Source organism: Schistocerca cancellata, chromosome 5 (assembly GCF_023864275.1).
Source record: "Schistocerca cancellata isolate TAMUIC-IGC-003103 chromosome 5, iqSchCanc2.1, whole genome shotgun sequence".
Taxonomy (NCBI): Eukaryota; Metazoa; Arthropoda; class Insecta; order Orthoptera; family Acrididae; genus Schistocerca; species Schistocerca cancellata.
The window spans coordinates 472,836,566-472,858,442 of NC_064630.1; positions in this window are offsets into that span (position 1 = coordinate 472,836,566).

A 21,877-nucleotide genomic window follows, 5' to 3' on the forward strand; every position below is an offset into this window, starting at 1 on the left:
CTGTGGTTAGTAACTCTGCTTTGGCAGCAGCACTGTCTCGATAGTATCTCCATTGCTATCGCGCAGAGAAGGCATTGAATGTGTCTTGCCGCTAGTATACTTCACATACGATCAGAATCTCTTTAGAATATTCTGCCAGGTTTCGAGACAAACTTGGATCTTAAACTTACTAGTCAATTGTTTAGAGTGGCGGCTTTCTCGTTGATGCATACTTCATCCCTTGGTGTCCTATACTGGAGTCTGAAGAAGCATAAAGGTAACCTTCTGTCAGTGACAAATTTTTCCTACCATGATTTTTGTTATGCCTCCCAGTGCTGGGGACCCATATTCTATAACTCGCCTCATAAACGTCTTACAGGTATGTACTGCTGTTTCGACAGCGTATCCATCAAACTAGCTTTATATTTGTCTGAATCGTCCCTGTCTTTTCTTCATCTTATTTAGCCGGCCGATGTGGCCGAACGGTTCTAGGTGCTTAAGTCCGGAACCGCGCTGCTGCTACGGTCGCAGGTTCGAATCCTGCCTCTGCCATGGATGTGTGTGATGTCCTTAGGTTAGTTAGGTTTAAGTACTTCTAAGTCTAGGGGACTGATGGCCTCAGATGTTATGTCCCATAGTGCTTAGAGCCATTTGTACCTCATCTTATTTATTAGATACTGTAGTCATGGTAGTTCTCTGGAGGGAGTTGGCACCATGTCTACACATACAAGTCGCCTAATTTCCGTAAATTCCGGGGAGGGGGGAAAAGATCTCTGACGCCACGTTCAATCACATACTAGATGTGTTCGACTGGGTTCAGATCTGGCAAACTGGGTAACCAGAACATTGACTGGATCTCGCCACTGTGTTCCTTGAACTACTCCATCACATTCATGACCTTGTAATATGGTGCATGGCCCTAATGAAAAATTCCGCAGATGTCGGGAAATGTGATCGTCATGAAGGGGTGTGCTTGGTCTGCAGCCAATGTACAATACTGTTCGCCCGTCATGGAACCTTGCATGAGCTCCACTGGACCCATGGATGCCTGCGTCAGATTTCCTCAGAGCAGAATGGAGCCGCTGTCAGTTTTTCCGTCTCCCACAGTATTGGTGTCAATTAGCTGTTCCCCTGGAAGACGACTGATTAGCGCCTTCCATTCGTATGTTGACGATGGTATCGGGATTCATCAGACATTGCAACGCTCTGCCACTGCCCCAACGTCTAGTGCAGATGGTCACGAGCCCATTTCAGTCGTGGTTGCCGATGTCGTGGCGTTTACAGTGGCACATGCATGGGTCGTCGGCTGCAGAGGCCCTTCGTTAGTAGTGTTCGGTGCATTGTATGGTCAGACACACTTGTACTCTGCCCAGCATTAAAGTTCTCTGCCTATCCTGTTTTACCAGTTTGCCCAGCCTATGACATCGGACATCTCTAATTGGGACGGCTGCTCAACCCCACGATATCTGGATGTGGTTTCACCTTGGTTTCGCCACGTGTTGAAGACACTCAAAACAGCACTCCTCTAACACTTCACAAATCGTGCAGTTTCCGAAATGCTCGTGCCGTGCCTCTGGGCCGTCACAGTCTGCCCTTGGTGAATCACATCGTGCGCCTTCCCAAACCTACCCATGGGCAGTACAAATGGTTCAAATGGCTCTGAACACTATAGGACTTAACATCTGAGGTCATCAGTCCCCTAGACTTAGAACTACTTAAACCTAACTAACCTAAAGACATCACACACATCCATCCCCGAGGCAGGATTCGATCCTGCGACCGTAGCCGTCGCGCGGTTCCGGACTGAAGCGCCTAGAACCGATCGGCTACCGCAGCCGGCCCTGGGCAGTACAGTCACTGATACTACTTGCTCCGTGCATTTGTTTGACTAGCAGTCATTTCTCGTCAGGTAAGACTGCTATCGCCGGGTTTACATCGACAGCTGGTAGATGGATTATAAGGTTCTGGCTTTAGTTCATATTGCTTGTGTGGTTTCCGGTGACCCTCTTGGGGTGCGGGGTGGGGGGGGGGCTGTACACATTTTCTCAAATCTTTCGGGTATTATCAAAGCAGATGATAGTGATAGAGTAACTATTATAGTTAGATTGGCAACCAGTGGTCGGAAACGCGTATTTATTGTGTTATCGCCATACATATTGAACATTGCATAAGGACAACGTAGCTCACAGTTATTGTTCAAACTGAAGACCGCCAGCCTCAATGCATACAGGGCAACGGTGCACGAAACTCTGCCACACTCTCTCCATACTGTCTGTTGTACCAGGAGGCAACCTGCTTGGACCACAGCAAACAGGTATTGATCCGTTTGTACGGAGTTTTCTTACGCCAAGGCCTTGACATAGCTCCCGACGAAAAAGTCCGGCGATCGCGCTGGCCATGGGTCAGGGACTCCCCTTCGAATCCAACGACGAGGGTACGTGTTGTTCAGGTACTCGTGGACATTAACGTCTTTTCGCGGACAACAAGGGGTGGAGTCTCCAACAATTGTGGCAGCACATCTCACAGGAACAGTTTGTAGCGTGGACAAGTCAGACGGGGAGGCAGCAAATAAGCTATGCTGTTGTTATGTGGTGTACACTGCGTGTATCCGTACATAATAAATAGGCATTTCGAAAACTGATTGGTTCAAATGGCTCTGAGCACAATGGGACTCAACATCGGAGGTCATCAGTCCCCTAGAACTTAGAACTACTTAAAACTAGCTAACATCCATACCCGAAGCAGGATTCGAACCTGCGACCGTAGCGGTCGCGCGGTTCGAGACTGAAGTGCCTAGGCTCGGCCACAGCAGCCGGCCGAAAACTGATTTCCCATTTCAGTATAATCCGTTGAGAACACACTATCATCTGTTTCAATTTAACCAAAAAGGTTCGACAACTATGTAGATAGCCGATGAATGAAGAAATGATGCCCCTTGGAATACTCCTGCCTCTGGTGTGAAGTGGTCTGACCTTTTGTCCCACACGTGTATTCCGCATTGCCTTTCAGTTACCTGTCCTTTTATAATTCGTGTTATTTTGGGTGGAGTTTCCGTGTTTGCCATTTTTATTAGCAGTCCACTGTTCCAAGGGCGTTTCAGCAGGCAGTCTATTTTAAGTCTGAACTGCAAGTGCATCTCTCCAGTCCTTGTTTGGACCGGCCACACACTCGCGCAGCTGGAGACGAGATTTTTCCGCGGGGCGCAGCAGACGTTTCTCCGGCCGGCTGGACCGCATTCCACTCTCGCTTTCAAGGCCTGGGCCGTGGCTTTCTTTCGCCCGGCTCGCCCCGCAGCGCGGCCCCCAGCCGCCCAGCTAGCCGGTCGGCCGCTGCCAGCGCGCGTGCCGGCGTACACGCAACGGCCGCTCATTACCAGTGGCGGAGCGGGCGGGCGGGCGGCCTACCGCTGCCTGCCGGCTTTCGTCGCCGCGCCGCGCTGCGCATCGCAAAGTGGCCGCGACGCGACGAAAGCCGCACCGGAAGGCATTGCGCAGTCGCCGCCCGCCCAGGTGCAACACCGCTTCTGGTTTCGTGTTCCGGCACCTCCGATAAAGGGGCACCAGTCGCACTGGGGAACCAGAAAGCAGGGAGAGGTACAATTTGACATACGGAGAGTACGCCCACACATATACTCCGCAGACCACTCGGAAATGCATGGCAGAGAGCTCATAGAATGTTACCAGTGTGCAGCGGGACTCATACATTTGGAAAGGGTCGGAACGATTGATTGAGTAACAGATACACTACTGGCCGTTTAAATTGCTACACCAAGAAGAAATGTAGATGATAAACGGGTATTCATTGGTCAAATATATTATACTAGAACTGAAATGTGATTACATTTTCACGCAATTTGGGTGCATAGATCCTGGGAAATCAGTAGCCAGACCAAGCACCTCTGGCCGTAATAACGGCCGTGATACGCCTGGGCATTGAGTCAAATAGAGCTTGAATGGCGTGTACAGGTACAACTGACGATGCAGCTTCAACGCGATACCACAGTTCATCAAGAGTAGTGACTGGCGTATTTTGACGAGCCAGTTGCTCGGCTACCATTGACCAGACGTTTTATTGGTGAGAGATCTGGAGAATGTGCTGGCCATGGCAGCAGTCAAACATTTTCTGTATCCAGAAAGGCCCGTACAGGACCAGGAACATGCGGTCGTGCATTTTCCTGCCGAAATGTAGGGTTTCGCAGGGATCGAATGAAGGGTAGAGCCACGGGTCGTAACACATCTGAAATCTAACGCCCACTGTTCAAAGTGCCGTCAATGCGAACAAGAGGTGACCGAGAAGTGTAACCAATGGCACCCCATTCCATCACGCCGGGTGACAAGCCAGTATGGCGATGACGAACACACGCTTCCAATGTGCGTTCACCGCGACGACGCCAAACACGGATGCGACCATCATGATGCTGTAAACAGAACCTGAATTCATATGAAAAAATGACTTTTTGCCATTCGTGCACCCAGCTTCGTCGTTGAGTACACCATCGCAGGCGCTCCTGTCTATGATGCAGCGTCAAGGGTAACCGCAGTCATGGTCTCCGAGCTGATAGTCCATGCTCCTGCAAACGTCGTCGAACTGTTCGTGCAGATGGTTGTTGTCTTGCAAACGTCCCCATCTGTTGATTCAGGTATCGAGACGTGGCTGCACGATCCGTTACAGCCATGCAGAAACGATGCCTGTCATCTCGACTTCTATTGATACGAGGCCGTTGGGATCCAGCACGGCGTTCCGTATTACCCTCCTGAACCCACTGATTCCTTATTCTGCTAACAGTCATTGGATCTCGACCAACGCGAGTAGCAATGTCGCGATACGATAAACCGCACTCGCGATAGGCTACAATCCGACCTTTATCAAAGTCGGAAACGTATTGGTACTCATTTCTCCTCCTTACACGAGGCATCACAACAACGTTTCACCAGGCAACGCCGGTCAACTGATGTTTCTTTATGAGAAATCGGTTGGAAACTTTCCTCGTGGCAGCACGTTGTAGGTGTCGCCACAGGCGCAAACCTTGTGTGAATGCTCTGTAATGCTAATCATTTGCATATCACAGCAACTTCTTCCTGCCGGTTAAATTTCGCGTCTGTAGCACGTCATCTTCGTGGTGTAGCATTTTTGATGGCCAGTAGTGTACATTACATAAGACAGATTTATTAAAAATTTCACAGCTCAGTAAATTACAGTTGTGAGTTCTATGGAACAATTGCCTTTCATCATCAAACACCTCATAAGACCAAAATAATTATTTTGCTGAAACATGTTAATTATTCACACCAGCAGTATTTGTAGATTATTAAACTATTCTTAAAACAACTACTGTTCCAACAGAAAATAAGTTGATGGAAATAAAAATCAACTAATGCAATAAACAGTTATTCACAAGAGCATCACCTAAGCGGTCTGCCATGAAAACATCAGAATATTAATAAGTACCAATCACTGGGTAACGAAACTATACAGCTGAAAATTCTGCTAAGGTTCCAGTTTTAAACGAAAGACACCATAAACGTAGGTAACGATACCACAAAATAGATTTGAACCATCTATATCTTACACCGGTTTTACTCAAGACACCAACCAGCAACGAGCATAATCGTATCTGGCAGCCAGATCAACATTAGAAATTATGTTTATTATTATTATCAACCAAAATTATTAGAAGGGATTCCTTCTCTTTTGCAGTGCTCTTTCAATTTCCAGATGCCGTTCGTTACATGCAAATACTCGTCTGATGGGTTTCCAAGTGCTTCATACAGTATACAAAATTACTCATAGCCGGCCGTTGTGGCTGAGCGGTTCTAGGCGCTTCAGTCTTGAACCGCGCGATCGATACGGTCGCAGGTTCGAATCCTGCCTCGGGCGTGGATGTGTGTGATGTCCTTACGTTAGTTAGGTTTAAGTAGTTCTAAGTTCTAGGGGACTGATGACCTCAGATGTTAAGACCCATAGTGCTCAGAGCAATTTGAACCATTCTAAGTCCTCAAACAACGCAGTATTAGAAGGAACACTACAACATTTCACTAATGTATGCGCTCAGGTCAAGCTTAACATACATCAGCACAGCCAAGTAAATACATTGTACAGGTTTTAATGCAACACCGGAAATGCCAATAAATGATTAAATAGGAAAATAATGCCACCGTGATGAGGGTGAGCCTAACAATAACTCTGCAAACTGTAGTTAACGCAGCTTATATCGTTTTCACTAAAATTGGCAACATACGCTGGAGGCGGTTATGACTGCAACACAACCAGTAAAAGTATGTGTCTGCAATCCAAGTGTTCATCGAAGTCTCACGTCGGAAACCAAATCTAGTAACTGCTTCAAGAACAGTTACAGTACTTGACAGAAAGACGCCAGGACCTGAAATATAATTATAATTACACAGTACCTGAAAACACTGAGTCTCCAACACCGTCAATGTAGACAATTTTCACACATCTTATTCGTTCACAAACTTCAATGCTCGGTACGCTGGTGATCAACATACAATTGTGTTAGCCAGCAAGACCGTGAACGGTGTCTTCCATCTAGAACCAAGTAGAGAAATTGTCCTCTCTGCGTATACATCGAGATGCGCACTGGTTGATTACCGGCCGTCGCTCTATCGAGTTACTTCTCTCCTTCTACCGCTACACTGGCACACATAAGCCCTCACTTCAGTCAGAGAGGTCATCTCAACATCGACAGAGACTGTAGCCAACATTACTATAGTGTGGAACACGGCACGGAGGGCGGCTTCGTAGTATACTGTCACAGAAAAGAAACTCCTAAAGAAACAGAGACTGCTGTATAACATGTGTAGAAGGAAACATAGGGCTTTAGATAATGAGATGTTGAATGAAATGCGTTTGGCTGTCAAGAGAGCAATGCGTGAAGCCTTCAGAGACTACCGTAGCAGAGTAGTGTCGAAAGATTTTTCACAGAACCCAAAGAAATTCTGGTCGTATGTAAAGACTGTTAATGGCACCAAAGTTGGCGTCTAGTCACTGACAGATGAAACAGCAACTGAAAATGATGGTAGAACCAAAAGCAGTTATGCTTAAGTTTATTTTCAAATGTTCCTTTACAGAGGAAAACCCAGGAATATCGCACCAATGTATTCCTCACACCACTGAAAAGATGACTGAAATAGCTATTAGCGTCAGTGGTGTTGAGAAACAGCCGAAATCATTAAAATTTAACGAAGGACCAGGGCACGATGAAATTCCTATCAGATTCACTCGAGGTATGAATTAAAAAACGCCTTCAGTCACAATTTTCCATGTTTTATTCAGTACACGATGCATTTCGGAACCTGTGGGTCCATCTTCAGGTGTAATTCGTCTTAATACATGATTTATTTGTTCTCTTGAGTGAGATGAAATGCATATTCCTGTCACGAAATAGTTTGATGTTAGGATACGAATTTCGTAAGTCAGACGCGGAAAATATGTGTGAAATAGTGGAAAAGATAAATATTGTAAACTTACCAAATAATCCACGATAAGCGTTTTTAACGTTTTGGTAACAGTATAAGTTTTTTTCCTCTACCGTTTTCAAGCATATCACTTCATTCAAGAGGCACATTCGCAAGCACATGTTTGTAAATACTTCACAGATGTTTTTGTACATTGTGTAGTCAAAGATGAATATATTTAGCACCATGAAAAATTCATCTTTGACCACACAATGTACAAAAACGTCTGTGAGGTGGTTACAAACATGTGCTTGCGAATGTGCCTCTTGAGTGAAGTGATATGCTTGAAAACGATGGAGGAAAAAAACTTATACTCTTACTAAAATGTTAAAAACTCTTTTCTTGGATTATTTGGCAAGTTTACAATATTTATCTTTTCCACTATTTCACACATATTTTCCGCGTCTGACTTACGAAAATCGTAACCTAACATTAAATTTTTTCATGACAGGAATATGAATTTCATCCAACTCAAGAGAACAAATAAATCATGTATTAAGACGAATTGCACCTGAAGACGGACCCACAATGTCCGAAATGCATCATGTACTGAATAAAACACGAAAAATTGTGACTGAATGCCTTTTATAATTCGTACCTCGAGTGTATTGAGTACAGTCACGTTTAAAGCTGCAAAATATGGATAAAATTAAATCTTATCAGATTCTCAACTGAATTTTCGAATGAGTTAGCCCATCTTTCAAGTATATTCAATGGTAGATCCCTCGAACAAAATGCCATGCCCAGTAATTAAATTAAGCTCAGGCCATACTCGTCTACAAAAAGGGTGGCAAAAGTGATCCACTAACTTACTGCCCAGGCTACTTAATAATTTATTTTTTTTTGTGGAATCTTAGAACACATTCTGAGCTCATTCATAATGAAGTATTCCGAACAGAACGGTCCCCCTAGCACAGATTCCGAAAACTTTGATTATGTGAAACCCGAGTCGCACTTTTCTCAGATGATATCCTGAAAGTCAGGGAGCAAGATAGTCAGGTGGACGTAGTGTTTCTCGATTTTTCGAAAATCATGTGACTCGGTACCATATCTACGCGTATTATCAAAAGCACACTTATGCTCACAAAAAAAAGAAGAAGAAAAAACAGAACACTTGAACGACTAGAGATAGGACTTTCATATGCACAGAACATGTACATTAGTATGTTCTGCAGAAATGATTAGCATTTCAGTCACCTCCGTACATCATGTGTTCTGTTGCTAGCCACGGAGTCCGCCATGGGTCCTGATAACTTGTTCCATACGTGATGGCATCGGCAAGTATAAGGTACGAATTGCGTCCTGCAGTATAGTCATTTATGCTGCATTCACTTGGTTCCAAGGTTCATCTGCGGTGGTAGGGAGTGGTTCACAGCACTACACCCATCATTTCACCATATCACACACATTTCCGATTGGCGACAGGTCTAGAGATCCGATGGACCAAGGCAAAATGCTGACATCCTGTGATAGCATGAAGGTACGTGTTCGTGCAGTAACATGTGGTTGTGCATTGTCTGCTGAAACATGGTCTCTGGGGTGTGAGCAGAAAGGGTATGGCTACAGGTCGAAGGATGCCATTCACATAAATCACGCTGGTCACGGTACCCTCGTCACGTACAAACTGTGGTTTGTCATTGAACCCAATAGCACACCACACCATACGGCCTTGAATTGGCGCTATATTTCTTCTGTGAATGCAGTCACAGTGATGCCACTGCTATCGTCAGCGGCGAACCAAAATGTGGCCATCATTTTCAAACAGATTCTGGATTCATTCGGAAACACTGTCTGATGCCATTTCTGCCTCTAGTGACGTCGTTCGAAACATCGTCCCCCTCTAGCATGTTTCAGCCCTTTCGTCATAGGTAGGCGGAGAAGTGGACGATTTGCACGTAACACACGCCATAGTAAACGGTGACTGACTGTCGTTACCATATGGTGGACGATGTATTACACTGCTGAGGAGCTGAGGAGGCGAGAGCTGAGGAGGACGCAGATCTGTCCTGCAATGCCATTCGGACGAGGCGTCGATCTTCTCAGAGAGTGATGCGACCTGAACCATCTCTTCGTGGTCTACGTCCTTTCGTAAACCATACTGCACATTGACTGCACTGCTGAAACACTTCTCCCACATGAGCAGCAATTTCCTGGAAGGATGCATCACATTCTCTCATACCGATACTGCGCCCTCTCTCAGACTCGCTGATCTGGCGGTGCGGTGCGCGCATATGTCTGTGAAGCATCCTGCGCGTCTGCTCAAGTCACACTGATCTATTACTTTCGTGTTATAGCAACAACGAGAGCCGGGCACACTTTACCGGTAGGTGGTGTTGTGCCGCGATATCGACGTTGACCTTGAACCCGCGCCCTGACATGGTTCAGATGCCAATCATTTCTGCAGAACATACTAATGTACGTATCCCGGCCCGCCAGGGTAACCGAGAGCGCTAACGCGCTGCTTCCTGGACTCGGGTAGGCGCGCCGGCCCAGGATCGAATCCGCCCGGTGGATTAACGACGAGGGCCGATGTGCCAAGCAACCTGGATGTGGTTTTTAGGCGGTTTTCCACATCCCGCTAGGTGAATACCGGGCTGGTCCCCATGTTCCGCCTCAGTTCCATGGCTCGTAGATATCTAAAAACATTCACACGGATTACACTCGACGCAGACAGTTGGGGTACACTAATTCCATCCCGGGGGGGTACGGGGTGGCGGGAGGAAGGGCATCTGGCCACCCCTTAACCATTAACATGCCAAATCCGATTAAAGATGGCTGACCCTGCGTAACTGTGGGACAAGGCTCAAGTGATAGAATACTAATGTACATATCCTATGAATGGGAACGTCCTATCTCTAGACGTTCATCGTGTTCAAGCGAAATTTGTGATTTATCTGATAATTTTTTGGTACGTTGGATGCAGCAAGTTATCTTGGACGGAGAGTCAGTGAGAGATGTAGAAGTAACTCTGGATGCCTCAGGGATGTGTGTTGGGATCCTTACTATTCATTTTGTCTATTAATGTCCTTGCACACGATATAAATAGTAACCTTATAGTTAAGTCTGCTTCGTTCCTGAAGCTCCAGGCGACTAGCAAGTAGCATATTTCGCTTATCTGTTTGTGTTCACAGTTAATTCTTAAATTATTTGGAGTGATTTTGTGCGCTTGCAAAGTTTAACTATTAAATTCATTGCATATTTTTAGTAATTGAGAGGTATAGTCTCTGGTTTCAGCAACAGTAACGTGTACATTCGGTCAGTCTGTAGCTTAATATTCATTTGTTTGTTTTGGACGCCCAATGACGATTGATTACAGCTCAGTCAGCTGGCAGTCTCCGTTAGTGAAGCAACAGGAGACGGGCAGGTCACATATTTAGCTTTTCCAGTTCGAATTGAAACAAATGAGCCCTTGGTCACAATGATTTAAGTCTTATTGACCAGGTTTCAACAGTTCTAGGACGGCCTTCATCAGAATTAAACATTTAAAATGGCCTATAACATAGTTACAAATTTATAGGAAAAGACATTATTATATAAAAAGTGTAAGTACTGACTAACAATAAAAGCCAGAGGCAGTACTTACTTGTCATAGAATAATTAACATGCCAGAAGTCCGTTACAACCTGTGTCTGTACAGGAACGAGCAGGCCATAGTGGTTCGCTTTCACGCTTTCCTTTTTTATATATTTTGTGACTAAAGCCCTTCTGGCCTATTAATTATTCTATGACATGTAAGTACTGCCTCTGTCTTTTATTGTTAATCAGTACTTCAGCTTTTTATATAAAAATGTCTTTTCCTTTAAATCTGTAACTATGTTATAGGACATTTTAATTGTTTACTTCTGATGAAGGCACTCTTAAAAGTGTTGAAACCTGGCCAATAAGACTTAAATAAATGTAACTGAAAGCTCATTTGTTTCAATTCCAATTTAGAAACCGTCACTGAACCAAGCAGCCTTGTTTAAAACTTTTTCAGTTCTTTTTCATAGCGCAGTTCTTAAATTAGTATTGGTAGGATTACTAAGGTGTATGCGCGCTGTGTGTGGATGCAGGAGAAGCTGGCCGCAGTTCGCCAAAAGCAGAAGATGCTTATGGCCATGGTCGGCGTCTGCAGGCTGCTTCCTCTGAGTACATCGGTGGTGGATCATGTGGCGAGTCGCATGGGACACGTCATGTGTCGCTTGTTTCGCCCACGGTCTCTGCTGCTGAGGCGCCTTCCAGTGTACCCGACGTGGAAGATCCGCGCTCACTACGCGTTCGCTGGCGGGTTGTTACGTAGTCATGTCGCTCAAGGCGGAGAGTCAGTGTGGAGACTGGCCGTCTGGACTCATCTGTTCGTTCTGTGAGTGTATATGTGGCCACTCCTTCAGCAGGATCCGAGCAGGCACGCTGGTGAAAGGATTTACTATTTATCGGGAGCACGTTATGTGACCTCTCAGCGAAATAACGTCCAGGGGTGGTAAGAATTCCATTGTGCATTCAGTGCGTCTGCCAAGGCGGGCCTTAATCGAGGTGCGCAGGAGGCCACGCCTATGGCTATTGAGGATGCATGGCGAAGTAGTCTGTAAGTTGTTGCTTTTGTGAACACCAATGACACCCGTCGCTTGGCTTCTGAGGCGATCCTCAGCTCCTATGGGCAGTTGGTGTAATTGATGAATGACGCTGGTCTCACTCGCGTGGAGCAAGCAGAGCTCACAATTTGTATCCCAAGTCGATCGGGGTCTTTTGATTTGGAGCCGAGTGGAGGGCCTCAACCAGAGGTTCTCTCGATTCTGTGATGGTCATGGCTGCAGACTTCTCGACCTGCGTTATGTGATCGGGAGTTGTAGGACTGTGCTTGATACGTCACGGGAGCACTATACAAAGGAAGCAGCTACTGGGGTGGCGGAATACTTGTGGACATGGTTTTTTAAAGCTAGATATTAGTTTGGGATCCTCTGATGAAAGCTTGCCACCCAATACGCAAAGAGCGAATTGGAAATTTGTGGTATGTCCTATGGGACCAAACTGCTGAGCTCGTCGGTCCCTAAGCTTACATACTACTTACTGTAACTTAAACAAATTTACGCTAAAGACAACACACACATCCGTGTCCGAGGGGGGACTTGAACCTCCGACGGGGTCAGCCGTGCGAACCGTGACAAGGCGGCCCTAGACCGCACGGCTACCCCGCGCGGCAGAAAGCGAATTCAAGTCGTGTACAAAGTAGATACACTTCGACTGTCAAAATTTTACCATTTAATTGCCAAAGCATTCGTAGTAAAGTTCCTGAATTTACTGCCCCGCAGAAAGCTGTCGCTCTCAAGTTATTCTCGGAACCGAGAGCTTGCTGAAACCCAACGTAGGAAGCTCTGAAATACCATATATGGTTCATATGACTCTGAGCACTATGGGACTTAACAACTGAGGTCATCAGTCCCATAGAACTTACAGCTACTTAAACCTAACTGACCTATGGACATCACACACATCCATGCCCGAGGCAGGATTCAAACCTGCGACCATAGCAGTCGTGCGGGTCCGGACTGAAGCGCCTAGAACCGCTCGGCCACCACGGCCGGCTCTGAAATACCTAGTGAGGAGTGTAACGTATATCGGAAAGACAAGTCAGATGCCATAGGAGACGGAGTGTGAGGATTGTTCATTAATGTCCACAAAAATATTGTCTATCGAGTTCAAAACTGAGCCTGACTGTGAAGTTATTTGGACATGAGTAGTATGTCTAGGTGAACTCAAGCTGCTTATCGGGTGTTTTTACTGGCCACCTGATTCTCCTGTAAGAAACACAGAATCATTCGAGAGAGTTTACGCCCAGTAGTATTGAAATACCCAGATCATGTAGTTTTAGTTGAGGCGACTTAAAACTACCTTGTGTGGATTGGGACGCCTATGGACTCACGAAAACAAATACTTATTCAGACCTACTAGGTTGCACGTTGTGGCAGAGGTATGTTAAAATGTAGTACTTGTAACGAGATATTATTGTACCTGTGAATATGTATGTTTTCACCGTTAACTCGCAACATTAGTAAAGTGTTTTACATTGAGTGTTGTGGTCTAGAGTCGAATCATGAACTTTACTACGGATGGAGTAGAAAAGTAGAAATGCTTACAGGCCTATGAGATGTGGATCAGTAGTAGAATGGAAACATTTAAAAGAATAAAAAGAAACTGCGTAGGACATTGGATGAAAAGAGACAGGATAGTAAAGGATGAACTGTAACGAATGGTAACTAAGAAGAGAATCAAGTAACTGGTCTTCTCTCCGCAGCGGATCGTGGTGAGATGGTAATTATTCGTTGGTTGGTTGGTTTGTGGGATTAAAGAGACCAGACTGCTATGGTCATCGGCCCCGATGATAATTATTAATTACACTTCCGACAGATGGGGATGTTAGGTTCTGAAACCTTCTGCGGTTTTCGAGAGGAGTAAGATGTGTGGTGGCACCAACTTTTGCAGTCTCCTTCTTTGTTTCGTTCCCTTAATAATAAGATAAATATTCAAGATGAACTCAACGCCATAGTGCGTAAGTAATCGCCACAATCACCCAGACTTCAGGTTTGTCCTAACGTTCATATTCGAGCTAGCGGTTACAAGTATTGCCAGCCGTCACGCTTCCTACGTCATTAGGTATGTACAGGGTCCGCTTCCGTAGCTCAGACACCAGATTCTATTGTCACTACTAAGCTGAGGGTAGCGAAATCCGCAAACGGGAAGGAGACAACGGTGATTTTTACGAAGGAACAATAATAATCTCTTCAACGGGAGAGGTGACTAGATCGCTCCTTGCTTATTAGTAACTATTAATTACGCTTTTCGCCAGATTTTCATCGTCAGAATCTCTTGCTGCTCGTTTGCATAACAGCATTAGTCTTTTGTCGAAAGATAGGAAGTCATGACATAATATGAGGATGGTAGTTTGCGTCCGCATCTCGTGGTCGTGCGGTAGCGTTATCGCTTCCCACGCCAGGGTTCCCGGGTTCGATTCCCGGCGAGGTCAGGGATTTTCTCTGCCTCGTGATGACTGGCTGTTGTGTGCTGTCCTTAGGTTAGTTAGGTTTAAGTAGTTCTAAGTTCTAGGGGACTGATGACCATAGCTGTTAAGTCCCATAGTGCTCAGAGCCATTTGAACCATTTGATGGTAGTTTTCCAGAGTCACTATAACCGCTAAGCTATTTCAAGACTTTGTAACTTTTACACTGGAATAATCGCGTTATTCTGTAACGATTGCAAATATAGGACCCTTTTCGTTTACTGTTACTACTGTTCGAAATTTGAACTCTCGGTATAATATAATTCACCCACGAGCCAAATTTTTATTGTATGATTAATAAGTAGAAAGTTTCGCAGCTGTGTGCCACTATTAGTGACTTTTACCTCTCTTATTCAGAAAATATATAGCCCAACTATCATTGAATCCAACATTTTTAGGAGTAATGTGGTGCATGTTAGCATGTTTTGGTTAATTTTTACCTTGCTGCGTCTCCCAACGTAGTGGCTTAAAGGAAGGCTTTCCTGCGTAGACTTCTCACGACTTGGAAGAAGGGGGTATGAAAAAACCCAAAAACCCTTTGCTTGTTTGGGCACCAGTTAGTTTCCATGCGGCTTGTAGGCTAGCTTTCCGGAAGCTTATGACGAAAGAGCAAGTTGTCCGTCTTCTTCAACACCTGTTGCGTCAGTCATCTGACGTCGGGGAGCCTCCTACTTTCACCGATGGCTCATTTCATTTCGTTGGACCTTTCTCCTGCAAAGAGGCTCTTCGGAGAATTATATGCCTGCGGTTGAGTTTCGAGAATATTCATACGTTTACAGTTGCTGGAAGTATTACTCCTCACCAGGGACGTGCTTAGGGGCATTTAACTTCAGGTTGTGAGCGAAGAGGCAAACTAATGGAAGCAATTGCGTGTCAAGATAGTATTTGAACTCCTGTGCTTATTTTGAATGACAGTTAGGAAAGACTTTCAAACACTGCTCGAAAATCTTAAAAATTGATTTTGGAATGAGAAGTGGTATAGTTTCAGTGTATATCACGTTATTACCCAGAATTTTACAAGCTGCTTTCTATAGAATGTATTATAGATACGATGAACGGTTCAGAGGTACAATCCTTTGACGATACTTCTCTTGCAATGTTAACATTGTCTGAGTTGCAGTACAACACACCAAGGACAAACATTAAGAAGTAGTGTAACATTTATTAGTTAGACATGTAGTACTTCCATTACTAACATTTTCTCTTAAAAATGATCAGGATTAAATAACTGTTACCGACAAGATGATTGCTGCAGAATTTTGTAGCTTCATAGTTGGTGAAATACCTGGGAATTAGAAATTAGTACTGGAGAAACGAAGAAAGTGAATATTCATACTTCTTGAAATAGCGTACATCATTAGTCAGTGATCTTCTTCATGACGTGTACCAATATGTAGCAAAACGAATAAAACTTTGAAGAGAATGAAAGTGATTTTTATTGCTTACATAAATAAACGATATCCTCGCATTAATGATAAATGAGGTCAGTGGCGAGCAGAACATTAATTTAGCGAAAAATACGCTAGACATAGCTTATTACAGCATTATCGAAGGCAGCCTGGAACAGTGTTTGCACAAAAATTGAAAAATACTCAAGCAGAAACTAAACTTGTAAATTGGCCAGTACCTTCCCCACCAGATTATCAAATCACGTCGTGTGGACGTGTGAGCCAAACAGCAAAGAAGTGGAAATGGGTGCTGAGCGACATAATAAAGTTACAATCTTCAAATCAGTACTTTGTGCCGCAGCTACTCGTTATGATAAGACTCTGCATTTGTAGCACTAAATCAAACCTGTTTCGGGTACGTCCATGACAGAGGCACTCGAGAGACCCCTTACTGTTTTGCACGAGTGTTGTTCAGTATTCTGACTTGTAATCTGGCGGTATCATCATCGACATATATTTGCGCTTTGATTAATAGTAACTTCAAACCTGTTCTGATATAACATCATGGACTTGTGTGTTTCAACGTAATTGTGGGCAATTCGTTCATTATCTAGATTTACCTTAGTGTGATCAGGTATGTAAATATAATCTAAATTTATTATAGAGCTGTCATCTGATTGTTACAGAGATACGTTACCTGCAAAGAATGGTCTTACTCATGATTAAAGCCGGTTATAAATAAGTGAACAACCTACACGTAACTAAATTTGTTTCTTTTTCATTATTACTCCGCAGATGTGTGGTAGCTCTTCCTGGCAGTTGTAGAACACATCCAGGAATGTTCTGAATGAAAAATCGTCTTTTTCAACTCTCACCTTCTCGCAAAATTTCTTTCACTCCATTAGGCCGCCTGGTACAGCAACCGTAAGTGCAAATGTTGGAACAAACAACCATCTTGGTTGCATCATATTCTTTTATTAAGAAGGCTTTTCATCTTAATGGGTCATCTTCAGATTGCCTATAAGGGTAACAAATAAGCAAAGATTAGGGTATGGTCCAAGCTTGCACGATTCTGAATCTGAATAAGGAATTGTTACTGACCTTAAAATTTTTCTTTTACATCATATTAAAACATAAACAACCGAGCAAGGTGACGCAGTGCTAGCACACTGGACTCGCATTCGGGAGGACGACGGTTCAGTCCCGTGTCCGGCCATCCTGATTTAGCTTTTCCGTGATTTCCCTAAATCGGTCCAGGAAAATGTCGAGATGGTTCCTCTGTAAGGGCACGGCTGACTTCCTTCCCCGTCCTTTCCTAATCCGATTAGACCGATGACCTGGCTGTTTGGTCTCCTCCCCCCAAACAATCCAAACCATAAACCGGCTCTGTGCTCCACAGAAGCACGGGCCAAACCTGAAGAACCCACATAGAAATTTTGCTTTTCAAATAGTTTAAACACATAAAGTGGATCTTCGCTAGACTGAAGCACACGTAGAATCAGACGAACCCGTAGAGACCTAGTCAAAAGTAACTAACGTAATATCGTGTAACCGCGGGACAGAAAACTAAATAAATAAGCAGGTCAGGAGTCCACTACACGCAGCAAGCGGCTACATGGGTAGCAGGGTTTGTGTGGCGTGGACTGGGCGGTTTTTTTAGGTTTTAAGGTTAGATGGCCTCGGGCAAGTACAGAAAGGGCAGCAGCCTCAAAGGGTGCGGGGCAAAGTCAGGACATGCGGGGGCCAAGCAGCAATCGGTATTGTAATTGTAAACTGTCGAAGCTGCATTGGTAAAGTACCGGAACTTCAAACGCTGATAGAAAGCACCGAAGCTGAAATCGTTATAGGTACAGAAAGCTGGCTGAAGCCAGAGATAGATTCTGCCGAAATTTTTACAAAGGCACAGACGGTGTTTAGAAAGGATAGAGTGCATGCAACCGGTGGTGGCGTGTTTGTCGCTGTTAGTAGTAGTTTATCCTGTAGTCAAGTAGAAGTGGATAGTTCCTGTGAATTATTATGGGTGGAGGTTACACTCAACAACCGAGCTAGGTTAATAGTTGGTTCCTTTTACCGACCTCCCGATTCAGCAGCATTAGTGGCAGAACAACTGAGAGAAAATTTGGAATACATTTCACATAAATTTTCTCAGCAAGTTATAGTCTTAGGTGGAGATTTAAATTTACCAGATATAGACTGGGACACTCAGATGTTTAGGATGGGTGGTAGGGAAAGAGCATCGAGTGACATTATACTGAGTGCACTATCCGAAAATTACCTCGAGCAATTAAACAGAGAACCGACTCGTGTACATAACATCTTGGACCTACTGATAACAAACAGACCCGAACTTTTCGACTCTGTAAGTGCAGAACAGGGAATCAGTGATCATAAGGCCGTTGCAGCATCCCTGAATATGGAAGTTAATAGGAATATTAAAAAAGGGAGGAAGGTTTATCTGTTTAGCAAGAGTAATAGAAGGCAGATTTCAGACTACCTAACAGATCAAAACGAAAATTTCTGTTCTGACACTGACAATGTTGAGTGTTTATGGAAAAAGTTCAAGGCAATCGTAAAATGCGTTTTAGACAGGTACGTGCCGAGTAAAACTGTGAGGGACGGGAAAAACCCACCGTGGTTTAACAACAAAGTTAGGAAACTACTGCGAAAGCAAAGAGAGCTTCACTCCAAGTGTAAACGCTGAAAAACAGAAGCTAAACGATGCCAAAGTTAGCGTAAGGAGGGCTATGCGTGAAGCGTTCAGTGAATTCGAAAGTAAAATTCTATGTACCGACTTGACAGAAAATCCTAGGAAGTTCTGGTCTTACGTTAAATCAGTAAGTGGCTCGAAACAGCATATGCAGCCACTCCGGGTGATGATGACATTGAAACAGAGGATGACAGGCGTAAAGCTGAAATACCAAACACCTTTTTCCAAAGCTGTTTCACAGAGGAAGACCGCACTGCAGTTCCTTCTCTAAATCCTCGCACGAACGAAAAAATGGCTGACATCGAAATAAGTGTCCAAGGAATAGAAACGCAACTGGAATCACTCAACAGAGGAAAGTCCACTGGACCTGACGGGATACCAATTCGATTCTACACAGAGCACGCGAAAGAACTTACCCCCCTTTCTAACAGCCGTGTACTGCAAGTCTCTAGAGGAACGGAAGGTTCAAAATGATTGGAAAAGAGCACAGAAAGTTCCAGTTTTCAAGAAGGGTCGTCGAGCAGATGCGCAAAACTATAGGCCTATATCACTGACGTCGATCTGTTGTAGAATTTTAGAACACGTTTTTTGCTCGAGTATCATGTTGTTTTTGGAAACCCAGAATCTACTCTGTAGGAATCAACATGGATTCCGGAAACAGCGATCGTGTGAGACCCAACTCGCTTTATTTGTTCATGAGACCCAGAAAATACTAGATACAGGCTCCCAGGTAGATGCTATTTTCCTTGACTTCCGGAAGGCGTTCGATACAGTTCCGCACTGTCGCCTGATAAACAAAGTAAGAGCCTACGGAATATCAGACCAGCTGTGTGGCTGGATTGAAGAGTTTTTAGCAAACAGAACACAGTATGTTGTTATCAATGGAGAGACGTCTACAGACGTTAAAGTAACCTCAGGCGTGCCACAGGGGATTGTTATGGGACCATTGCTACTCACAATATATGTAAATGACCTAGTAGATAGTGTCGGAAGTTCCATGCTGTAGTATACAGAGAAGTTGCAGCATTAGAAAACTGTAGCGAAATGCAGGAAGATCTGCAGCGGATATGCACTTGGTGCAGGATGTGGCAACTGACATTTAACATTGAAAGATGTAATGTATTGCGAATACATAGTAAGAAGGATCCTTTATTGTATGATTATATGATAGCGGAACAAACACTGGTAGCAGTTACTTCTGTAAAATATCTGGGAGTATGCGTGCGGAACGATTTGAAGTGGAATGATCATATAAAATTAATTGTTGGTAAGGCGGGTACCAGGTTGAGATTCATTGGGAGAGTCCTTAGAAAATGTAGTCCATCAACAAAGGAGGTGACTTACAAAACACTCGTTCGACCTATACTTGAGTATTGCTCATCAGTGTGGGATCCGTACCAGATCGGGTTGACGGAGGAGATAGAGAAGATCCAAAGAAGAGCGGCGCGTTTCGTCACACGGTTATTTGGTAACCGTGATAGCGTTACGGAGATGTTTAGCAAACTCAAGTGGCAGACTCTGCAAGAGAGGCGCTCTGCATCGCGGTGTAGCTTGCTCGCCAGGTTTCGAGAGGGTGCGTTTCTGGATGAGGTATCGAATATATTGCTTCTCCCTACTTATACCTCCCGAGGGGATCACGAATGTAAAATTAGAGAGATTCGAGCGCGCACGGAGGCTTTCCGGCAGTCGTTCTTCCCGCGAACCATACGCGACTGGAACAGAAAAGGGAGGTAATGACAGTGGCACGTAAAGTGCCCTCCGCCACACACCGTTGGGTGGCTTGCGGAGTATAAATGTAGATGTAGATGTAGATCGAGACGTAGCTTAACGAAATCGTATCAGCAGGCCAGAATGGTGTAACGGTAGAATGGAAGGACCACACTTACAAAGAAGTGTACACATTTAAACAGAGTACACGGAGCTGCCGCCGTAACTTCAGGGTCGGAGGGTAAAGCGGGCACGTACAGTAGGCGAGCAATAGAATGAGGCTTGCATGCAACGTCTGCAGACGACTCACACAGGTTACGCCGAAAACATTTATGTAACAGCACATTAAATGCTTTCGAACAAATATTTAAAACTTGTTGATTCACTATGATGGAGTTAAGCAGTTACAATTAATCAGAACACAGACGCCTATAAAGGAACCTTAAAATTACTCCAGGTACATAAAATAGCAACATCAGCCGTAACTGAAAAACAGTAAGATAACCACCAAGGATGGGCGTCATCCCAATAACTGGGGATGAAACAAATTCTTAAAACAGAAATTCCCGACTCTTCTTTTAAAATATAAATTCTAGGAATACATCATTGTGGGGGGGGGATGGGGGAAGGGGGGGGGGAGGGAATAATGAAACTGAAACAGGACCAATTAGAAGAGCATAATTAAATTCATGTAAAACTTTTACAAACCAACATCACTGAATCATAATAGCCTTGATTCCTACAGCAACTCTTCGTCAACCGTACACGTATGCTTAAAGATTTCCGTCTCTTACAATAAATGTAAGATGCAGAGATCATCAGCCGTGGCTGGTTGGTATCCTGCAGTCTTCAGGTGTTCAGAAAATGTAGCGTGCTTCTTTACTTAATCTTTATTATGTGGTAAAAAAGCTACACGGAAGTCGAGACTTTTTAATAATTTAGCTGACTACTATGATAATTTCTTCACAAACGGAAGCTTTATTTATCTCAGTGGTGGTGACGAAGGATTCGATTGTGTGTTGTTCTTATTACCTGATAATTTTCTTTTCCTTTTCTGTGTTTTACCTGCCATCCCTCGGTTATAATCATTAGTAGCTGCAATATACTGTAAGTTATGAACCTCTCTGACAGACTATATAAAACGAAAAGTAAATTAACGAGTAACAGGATCAATACGTTATTGAATCTTTTGTCACCCCAACTTAGATATACAAAGTTTCCGTTTCTGGGGAAATTATCCTATCAGTTATCTAAGGTATTCAAAGATCTCTGTGTCTATGTACCATTTTCACCGCATAATAAAGTTCAGAAGTCTTCCGTGCATAATGAGAGGCCTACTAAAGATCGGTATGCCTCTTCTGAGACAAATCGGAATCCTTTTTATGACATAAATTCTATATTGGTTAAACTGTAAGAATGCTTAGAAAGAGAGTTAGCGAGCATTTGCTAGCCAAAACAGGTCAAGTGAAGCAGCACTCTACAAAGGAAAACATTCATCGCTCCTACATTTACGCTGTTCGTTTTCGTATCAGACCTGACATTTTAAGTTATTGCTTTCTCACTAGTACCTGCACTTGTGGCACTTTTT